Raw genomic sequence first — 10,355 nt, forward strand, 5'->3', positions numbered from 1 at the left:
ATGTTACCTTTGAAAGTTTGTGTGTTTTCAGAACAAGAGGACCAGACACCAATGGAAACAGATGCCCTAGGTGATCCAACTTCTTATAGTACCTCTGTTGCATCCAGAGGTACTGCATCCAGAACAGTTTCAGCTGCAAAGGTTAGATTCATGGATCTTTTCCAAAAACAAAACAAAAATAGGCGGGGCAGGGGAAGAGATATTAGGAAAGGGTAGATTATTGAATCTACTTTCTTTTCTTTTCTTTTTCTTTTTTTTTTTGTTTTTTTTTTTGGGGGGGGGGCTTGAGACAGTGTTTTTCTGTCTAGTTTTGGTGCTTTTCCTAGAACTCACTCTGTAGACCAGGCTGGCCTCAAACTCACAGAGATCCACCTGCCTCTGCCTCCCGAGTGCTGAGATTAAAGGCATGTGCCACCATTGCCTGGCTGAATCTACTTTCTAACTAAAGAATCAACTACTAGTCTCAAATATCTTACATTTTTGGTATGAATTTTTGTATATTGATACAAACTTAAGGTTATGTTTGTTATACTGTATATATGTTTCTATTCTTATTTAAGGTATTATACCTATGCCGCTCATTTTAAAATGTAATATAAATTTCTAGTCCTTGAAAGCTATTCAGTATGATAAGGAATTATAGGTTAGTAGTTAGTCATCTATAACAATCAAACTTATAGTCATGTTAGGTATATTTTCAAGACCAATCAGAGACATATTTTAAATAGATAGATGGCTTTCAAACACTCTAGAGACCTACAGAATATGGCATTTTAATGTTTTGATAACATAGGGCTTTTCATGATAATGAGACACATCTGCTCCTGGCAGCACCAATTTGTTCCAAAAGAGGATTATGGGCATTGAAAAACCTCTATATGGAGTTTGATTTCATTTGTGGCAAAATTAGCCACTGGGCAAAGATACTGCCTTTGCCTCGACTGCTGACAGTATGCTGTCCAAATTGAACAAGCAGAACACAAAATAAGGCAACTGCCAAACTTTGCCAAGACAAGGTGAGTCAGTTCTTCAAAATTCCTGTTTCACAGAAAAGTCTGTCAGATATTCTAGGCCTGTAGATGGATGCCCCAGTGTTACAGAGGAACCTTGGGTGACTGTCCAGGCAGACAGCTGTTTAAGTCATTTCTTATCATTTTGGAAGTTGTTTGCTCTGCACTTCCTGTTTACTCAGGTAATATTATATCCTCCTTGGGTCTTTAATGGGGTTGCAGATTAGATAGCTGTAGTATAGAAAGTAAATTAGGTACAAAACTTTGGACTCATCAAGAGAGGATAGATAATGGTGTATTCTCTCTGAATTTGCCAAATACAAATGGACTGGGCATTGTGAATGTAATTCTTTTTTTTTAAAATTTTATTTATTCATTGGTTTTTTTTCGAGACAGAGTTTCTCTTTGTAGCTTTAGGCCTATCTTGGAACTCGCTTTGGAAACCAGGCTGGCCTCGAACTCACAGAGATCCACCTGCCCCTGCCTCCAGAGTGCTGGGATTAAAGGCGTGCACCACCACTGCCCGGCGTGAATGTAATTCTTACCTGATAGTTGTTCTTATTGTTTATAATTTTATTATGTTAGAGTTTTTATTTAGACAAAATGGAAAAAATTTTGCAAAATATTCCTTTATACTATGTGAAAATGTATCACTGTGATTGGTTCAATAAAGAGCTGAATGGACATTAGCTAGGCAAGAAGAGGTTAGGAGGGACTTCTGGGAACAGAGAGAATTCTGGAAGGCAGAGTTACCAACCAGACATTGAGGAAGCAGGATGGGTAGTACAGAGTAAAGGTAACCGAGCCACATAAAAGAATATAGATTAAAAGATATGGGTTAATTTAAGTTTTAAGAGCTAATGGGACATGCCTAAGCTAAAGCCAAGCTTTCATAATTAATGATAAGTCTCTATGTCATTTTTTCGTGAGCTGGCAGCCCAAAGAAAAATCCATCCACACAAGAGGTGGTCAGAGGAAATGAGGACAGTGAGATCCAATGATCATTCTCTTGGTCTTCTCCTTCAGGGAACTCCATAGACATGTTGTATCCCCCATATTGAATGTCACAGCCCTTCCCTGGGCTACTATTTCTATGTCTGTGTGATTCTGATGTGTGGTGATATTTTGTTTGTGATCTAACAAATAAAGCTTGCCTGAAGATCAGAGTGCAAAGCTAAGCCACTAGTTAGCCACAGAGGCCAGGCAATGGTGGCACACACTTTTAATCCTAGCACTTAGGAGGCAGAGGCAGAGGCAGAAAGATCTTTGTGAGTTCAAGGCCACCCTGGGATACACAAGATTGATCTAGTCTAAAAGAGAAACAGAGCCAGGCAGTGGTGGCACAGACCTTTGATCCCAGCTCTTGGGATCTCACACCTTTAATCCCAGCACTAGGGAGATGGAGACAGGAAGTGATATAGCTGGGCAGAGAAAAGAATATAAGGAAGGAGGAAACAAGAGCTCGGTGTCCTTTTAAGCTGAGGATTTCATAGAGGTAAGAACTCTAGTAGCTGACTGCTCTACTTCTCTGATTTTTCAGTTTTCACCCTGATATCTGACCCTGGGTTTTTATTGTTAGAATTCGGATTCATGGTACACTGGTGCATTGTAGAGACTCATAGAATCTTTGTTGAATGGACAGAATAAATAATAAACCTGCCTGTCCCTTTTGAAGACAGTAAAGGAATTCTTGACCCAGCCTACACAGCCACTAACATTTCCTCGGGTTTCTAGGCAATCATCTTTAGACCAATGCCAAGGCCACCCTTGCTAGTGCTGAAAGCTTCACATCTCTTGTTAGTTAGTTGGTTTCCTGAATTCTCTCATATCTTTGGAAATAGCCACTTATCTGAAATATTCCTGTTGGGTGTGCTGTAATTTTTTTGAGGATCCTTGATGATCTACCAACTCATTCCTCAGATCACAAGCATCTCTGCCTGACCTTTTTCCCCCTCCTGGGCTGAATTCTCCTGTTATATGCTTTCTTGTTTTCACCTTTCATACTCTTCCTTTGTAACATTCATAATTATTATCATTTTCACTGATGAATGGTCAATTGCTTAGTGTTATGGCTAGTTTTAACTGTCAACTTGACACCATTTAGAATACCTAGCAAAGGAGTTTTAGTGAAGGATAATCAAGATTGGTTACCTTGTAGGGAATTTTCTTGATTACACTGGAATGAGAAGATCCATCCACAATGGGTGGCACCATTCCCTAAGTAGTAAATTATTTATTGTAACAAATCTAAGCACTAACATATATGCATTAATTCATTGTTCTCTGCTCTTGACTGTGGATGAATAAGACCAGCTGCTTCAAGTTCCTTCTGTAGAGTCCAGAATGGGACATTAAATCCCTTAGAGCTGAAGTTGCAGGCAACTATGGGTCTTGGGTGTTAGAAACCGAACTTCAGTCCTCAACAAGAGCAGTATGTACCCTTAACAACTGAGATATCTCTTCAGCCCCTAACATGGTGACTTTAAGAATTCTCTAAAAGATGCCTTTCTTTTGCCACTGACATGTTATTATGACTTTATGATCCAGTTGGCTCTTGTGTCCCATGTCCTTCTAGAGAGGAAGTTCATTCTCAACTGCCTACTAGATACCCAGACAGTAAATGTAGACATGGTCAATTCTTTTTTTCACATAGCATAAGAAAGTGTTATGAAATGTCTGCAAAGCCAATAAGGAAAAATCAACAATTGGTCCATTTAACATCGGCCAAATGTCCTGTGAATTCATTGGTAAATAAAGTTTGTTTATTTTATTGATTTATTTTTAGAATGTCCTTTTGATTTCTTCACCCCAAAAAAAAATCCTGTGAAATGTTTGGACATGAACAATATAGCTCCATGTAATATTAAATATATATTTTTTCTTAGGTTTAATTTAAAAAGGTAATAGCCAAAGTATTAAGAACGTATGAAACCAAACTATGCAGAATAAAAGAGTAAAAGTAAATATCAAGTGTGTGTAGTTGTCAGAGGCTGTGTCTGCCCAGCAGTTTGTAAACATTGCCTTCTTTACTGGTGCTGAGGACCTGATAATGCAGTGCTGTCATTTTCAATGTGTTATAGGCACAGACACTGGTGCTCAGAAGAGGTCAGTCACGGACTTGATGAATGGCAGAGTTGAGATTGTTTAATCATCTAACTCTAACCTTAAGCTCTTAGTCAGTCTCTTCCCTTTCAATTCTAAGTCATCCTTTGTACCTCTTTACCACACTGTTGGCCTTATGTTTGGCCCCAGCTACTCATAAACTGCCTTTCCATGTCAGGGTCCTTATTATCCCATAACTAATTCCTCACATGAGGCTTGTTATTATTCCTTTCTCTTTCCTTGTTTACACACCTTAGAAAAGGCTCAGAACTGCAATGCCCCAGCTGCCATGACTGAATACTTTATATTCCTAAACTCTGTCCCCTGCCCACCTGTGAACTCCTCCAGCCATAACTCCTTGAAGCCATTGCTTATTCTAACTGTCTTTCCCTCCTCTCCCAGGCAGCCCAAAGTTAGACCTGGCCCAGGCTCTTGCATATGCTTCCGTCAACACTGATAGCCCATAGCTCCAGAGCCCACACCCAAGCCTGCTGGTAGGCTAACTACGACCTGGCAGGTTGGCTGAGCGGCTCCTAGGCAGTAACAGAATGAGGAAACTGCACCCGCTTCTGCTGTCAATCACACCTCTAACTAAGTGTCTCAAGGGTGGCGGAAGATTCCTTTCGCAGCCTTTGCGGCTCGGACTTAAGTCTTGTTCGGATAATTAGCACTTTCATTATGGCAGAATTCTGCCACAACAGCTCCTCATAAGACAGAATTCTGTATCTGCTGTGCAGCGAAACTTCCTTTCACCCCGAGGGCTGCCCGTGTTTAAATAATGCAGAATTAATTTTTATGAGTACCTGCATTTCATTCCCCTAGTCTTCCGGCAGGGGACGGATAAATGTATCTCTCATATGCTCTCCACCCTTTTGCCTACTATTTTACAACTCTCTAAGACTTGGGAATCTACAAAGCCTATTGGCCACTTTTACTTTATCTTCCTATGGTTATTCCCTCTTCAGAAGGCAGGAATAGATTCTGACACTCACTTGGCCCCAAACCTCAAGTACCGATTCCTTTGTCAGACATCTATTAAGTGTGTCTTGTTGCCCATTGCTCCAGGCACTTGGAGGTTCTGGGAGTGTGAAGAGGATCCAGCATGGCTGTTTGGCAGAAGGAAAGACACATGGAGGAAGAGGCCTGTTAGAGACGAATACAGCAGTGTGCTGAAGTGGCAATGGCAGAATGACAAAAGGCACAGAGCAGGAAGGAGGGAAGTCTCCTGTGTTAGAGGAGACTTCACTGAAATGACCTGGAGAGTTGTCTTCATTACTGTTCTATTGCTGTGAAAAGACACCATGGCCAAGGCAACTTATAAGGGGAGGCATTTAATTAGGGATTTGCTTACAGTTTCTGAGGATTGGTCTTTCATCATCATGGCATAGCAGCTTGTAAGCAGGCTTGGTGCTGGAGCAGTAGCTGAGAGCTTTACATCCTGATCCACAGACAGTAGGCATAGAGAGAGAGAGACACTGGGCCTGGTGTGAGCATTTGAAACCTTAAAGCCAGTGACACACCTACTTCAACAAGGCCACACCTACTCCAACAGGGCCACACCTCATAATCTTTCCCAAATAGTTCATTAACTGGCAACTGAACATGCAAATATATGAGCCTATTGGGGGGCCATTCTCATTCAAACTGCCACAAGAGTGAACAGTATAAAATAAGACAAGGTTGTACAAACTGAATGCAGGGCTAGGTAGGACTCTTGGGAAGTATGCACAAGGAACTTAAGAATAAGAGCTGGAAGCCAGTGATACCTCAGGAGCATGAGATATCAGAGGCAGAAGCATTAGGGGAGCATGGCTGAGACTTGAACAAGCAAAAGCACAAAAAAAGTTTAGAGCCTTGGTCATGATTCTTATGCAAAGCAGGATCACCACTGAGTCATCAACAGAATGACATAATAGTTGCCTATCAGCAGCACCCCATCTCAGCATGACATGGATCAGGGCCAGAGATGAGTAGCAGACAATGAATTCCTAACCAACACCAGCCACCTCACCTTCCCTCTTTCAGTAAGAACTTCCGGTTTACTATATCTATGGTGGCATTTTATTTGTACTGAAATGTGATTTTAATTGTATGTTAATAAATAAAGTTGCCCAGGGGTCAGAGCTATTAGAGCCATAGCAAGAGCATGGCGGCGGCAGCCGGCGGCGGCAGTGGCAGCAGTGCACACCTTTAATCCCAGCACTTGGTAGAAGAGCTAGGTAGATTTCTGTGTGTTCAAGGATACAGCCAGCATGGAAGACATACGCCTTTAAGACCTGGAGGGCGGTACTTACAGGCAGTGATGAGGCAGTCATGTGTTTGGGTTTATAACCAATGAGAAGGCAGAACAGAAAGACTATTTAAAGATAGACACACAGGAAGTAGCTTTCTTTCGGGGAAGCTAGGAGCACTGCAGGAGGTAAGATTTTAGCTCTGAGCTCTGACCTCTCGGCTTTCTCTTTTACATTGGTTCTGTGTTTCTTATTTTAATAAGACGGTTGGTTACATCTACACTATATCCTCCTCCACATGGGTAACCTTGCTGGTTCCAGCAAGTGGGTTCTTACTGGTCTAGGGCAAACAGGTGCCTTCTCTTTTCTTCCTAATGATGGGCGTAAGCTTGGGAGATAGAAATATGTTAATAAGACCTGAAGGGAAACCTAGGAGGGATGGATTGCTGGGAAAGAGTTTCTCCTTCCTAAAACATACAAAAAGATGTCTTTTATTTCCTGGACATGGTTAATATTTGAACATGATGCATCTGGATTAAAACATCATGGACCCAGGCATGGCAGTGGATACAGCCAGGAAGATCCTGAGTTTGAGGTCGGCCTGGGCTATAGTAAGACTGTTCAACAGCAACAACTTGGTAGAACCAGACACAAATGAAAAGTGCTCTAGGGTCACACTGTCTTAGAACTGTTTTAGCCAGTTTGACTGGGGATTACTCTCTTCTGGGAATGCAACCTTTATTGGTACAAGGAGAAAAAGTAGTTGGGAATCATTTAAATTATTCTAGGAATGATATGAGTAATAACTAATACTGATATACATGAGGAGGGAAATGATATTGTTTCAGAAATGCAGAGCTAGTAGAAAGAAAGGATTTGGAGACTGGAAAGGAGAAGAGAAAGCTTGACCTGGCTCATCACTGCTGATTCTAATTCACTCTTGTTTTATATAGCAGGGCACATGCCTTGCAGTTTCACCAGAGGGGTCCTAGGAATTACTGGCATTGACTTTTGAAACCTGGAGATGGGTTCCATTGCTAATGCTGTTGCTCTAACAATGCCTACCTGAGAAGCCTGCTGCCAGGCCTCTCCTAGTGCCTCATACAGGTTCTGAGCAGGCATCATGAATCAGTGTGCACCTCATTCATGTTGTTTAGAGGCAGGACAAGCTCTATGTGCCCACTTGGCATTCACACAGTACACTCACAGAGTAGAAGAGCATTAATGCCTGTATTAGAGGTGGCTCACACTGACTAATATGGGATGATAACTAGTGGAGAAATCATCCTCATTTTCCTTCCCCAGATAGAGTGAGATTCCCTCTGCCACTGAGCAATAAGAACATCATCATGTTTGTTAATAGTTTCCTATGATTCTGTCTGTTCTAGGTTCCTGGAATTTTTCAGTTCTAAATGCAAGTCACTGCTTGAAGGTAATTGTGTTCATAGTTCAGATTTAGAAAATGAAGTGAAAAGAGGCTTTGAGTGGATGGTCCAAGTTCATCAGAGCTCAGCTTCAGGTTCGGTGCTGGACAGAGGGGTCCTAATTTAGGACTTTGAAGACCTTGTTAGGTGACTTTAGTTTGATTGTTTTTTAGTGGTCTTACATCTCTATGTGCTTACTTTTGCATCTTAGACAGCAGATATTAACATGAAGGCATGGGCAATGGAAGTTGCTGTTGTGCAGTATTCTATATTAACATTTAGCAAGTCAGTAGTTGGCCCAAATTGGCCATTTACAGCAATGCCGTGGACAGAGTTCAAGGTTTAGAAATGCAACAGCAGCAACTTTCAAACAGACCTTGCTCATTCAGCCACCAGGCAGAATTTAATCCAATAGGACTATTTAATGGAAATATTAATTATTCAGTATCCCCTTCCCTTTATAATTTACCTCCAGTGAACAGTAGGGACTTAAGAATAATAACTTAGCAAACTTGTCCCATTTGGATGAGCTTGCAAAGTGACACCTGAGGTGATAACCAGTAGTGTCATTGGCCACACATTCCTGTTTTTTCTTGTGCACACATGCATTCCCCTTCCTTTTTTGAAATTCAGAGTGATCATATGACCTCTAATGGCCCATTAACATGGTAAGAAGTAACACTGGCTACTTCTAGGTGAGAGAATTGAGAAGTAAGACTGTCCATAGGAGTTAGTGATGCTTCACATGAAGGCTGGAACAAGGATGATCCCTATTCAAAGCATAATGGGCAGGTTATGTGAGTGAGAAGTAAGGCCCTGGTGGTGTGCACTATCGGGGCCTAGGGGTAGATTGCTACAGTAGCATAGCCGAGTCTATCCTGCCTCACAGCCTGGATAGGCTCTTGGAAGTTACGGTGATCTCTGATGGTAGTTCCCCAGTTCTGTGTGCAGCACGCTGGAGATGTGCTAAGACTCTCCACACAGTCACTGCTAAGTTCTCAGAGTCACTATGTAGTCATACTCTTGTCTCAATTTAAAATTAACTGAAGAAAAATTAGGATCACATGTCACCATGTCAAAGGGAGCAAAGGAGGGCTATGAGTGTAGATACGTTAACTAAAAGTCCACCTGTTGCACTGTGCCCGCCAGCCCCCAGCTTCCTTTTTCTACTTACCCTAACACCCAGGCTGAGATCCAGGCTCATTCACAATTCTTCCTAGCTATCTTTGAAGGCTGTTGCTTCCATATTAAAGTCTTTCCTTTTGTGGACTCTGGCATCTTTCTCTACTCTCTGTTTCAGCACCAGAATCTGCCCAAGCGCAGAACCTGCAGACGTACCCTCTGCTCTACACCTACAATCAGAAAACCCATATGGAGTTTTCTTTTGGATTTAAGGGACCACAGAGATCAGCAAAAACCCACACCAATTTTCTACCCCTTTCTCTTCATTTCTATTTCAGAGACTTAATGCAGGGGTGTTACAGAGATGATGTACAGTTTAACTTTTCTGAAGATTCCTCAAGGATTTGTGTCTGTCTAGAACCTTGAGTGTGAACTTACTTGTAAATAAAATTCATGCAGCTAGCATTGAGTTAAGATGTGGTCCTGTTGGATTCAGTTGGGACTTCAATACAGTGTGACTGGTGCCACTGTGGGAAGAGAGAAACTGGCACACAGGCACCTAGGGACAGAGGCGAGCTCAGGCACAGGTTGGAGTGATGGGCCTAAGAGCAGCCGTTGTCAGCAACCTCTACAGAAGGCATGAAGAGGCGAGGGAACATCCTCCCCTACAGCCTCCAGAGTGAGCTTGGCCTTGCAGGCATCTTGATGCTGGAGTCCCAGCTCCAGGATTGTGCACAGTATGTTTCTTCTGTACTGTGTTACCCCATTTGTAGTAATTTGTTATGGCAACCCTGGGAAACTCTGCCAGCTTTCAAAGCACAAGATATAGAAATAAGAAACATCCCTACACATGTGCCTGCTCAGAAAGACTGGTTTTCATCTTCACACCCTTTACAGAACCATGTTCTCTGAGCGTAACAGCCATCCTCTCCCACACACGTGTTCTAAAAGGACTGTTAAACTTGGAAGGTCATTAGTCTAGACCTCAGCTACTGCCTCTTATGCGTCTGTCCCTGCCATCTATATGTAATTCTGCCCCAGGTGCATGTGTTCTGGGGAGGTTCTTGAGTATCTAGAGAATGGAAGTTTAACACGGATAGGGACTCCAACTGCATAGCTTTGGGGAAGTCTCCACTTAGGCTGGAGAGAGATGCTTTGGTGGATTACAGCTTCAGGGTTACCCACACTTCTGTAAGTAACACCTCAGCCATAAGCCCAATAAAATTATTGGTCCTCCAGTTTGCACCTTGGTGTAAGTGTTATCTTATTTTCTTATTGGTACCATCTAGGCTCAGTCAACATTTGTTCACATCTCCCAGGAAAACTTCAGGCAATAATACTTTGCCCACAATACAGTTCAAAAGGTCATATACTAAACAATCAGAACACCAGCTTATCAGTCCTTATTATCCTGGACCACATAAAGAATGGTTTTCTGTGATTTCCAAATCATCCTGCAGGGAGGC

The 10,355-nt window shown here is 42.1% G+C and overlaps 1 long non-coding RNA gene across 1 annotated transcript in view; it reads left to right on the forward strand.

The window, feature by feature from the left end:
• Window positions 1–10,071, forward strand: part of LOC121823216 (uncharacterized) — a 150,907-nt gene extending 140,836 nt beyond the window's left edge. Inside the window, exons 12-14 of the long non-coding RNA XR_013047978.1 lie at window positions 32–141; window positions 7,732–7,775; window positions 9,068–10,071. This is a non-coding gene — a long non-coding RNA (uncharacterized LOC121823216). The remainder of the gene's footprint in view (window positions 1–31; window positions 142–7,731; window positions 7,776–9,067) is intronic.
• The last annotated feature ends 284 nt before the right edge of the window (window positions 10,072–10,355 follow it).

Source organism: Peromyscus maniculatus, chromosome 1, assembly GCF_049852395.1.
Source record: "Peromyscus maniculatus bairdii isolate BWxNUB_F1_BW_parent chromosome 1, HU_Pman_BW_mat_3.1, whole genome shotgun sequence".
Classification (NCBI taxonomy): Eukaryota; Metazoa; Chordata; class Mammalia; order Rodentia; family Cricetidae; genus Peromyscus; species Peromyscus maniculatus.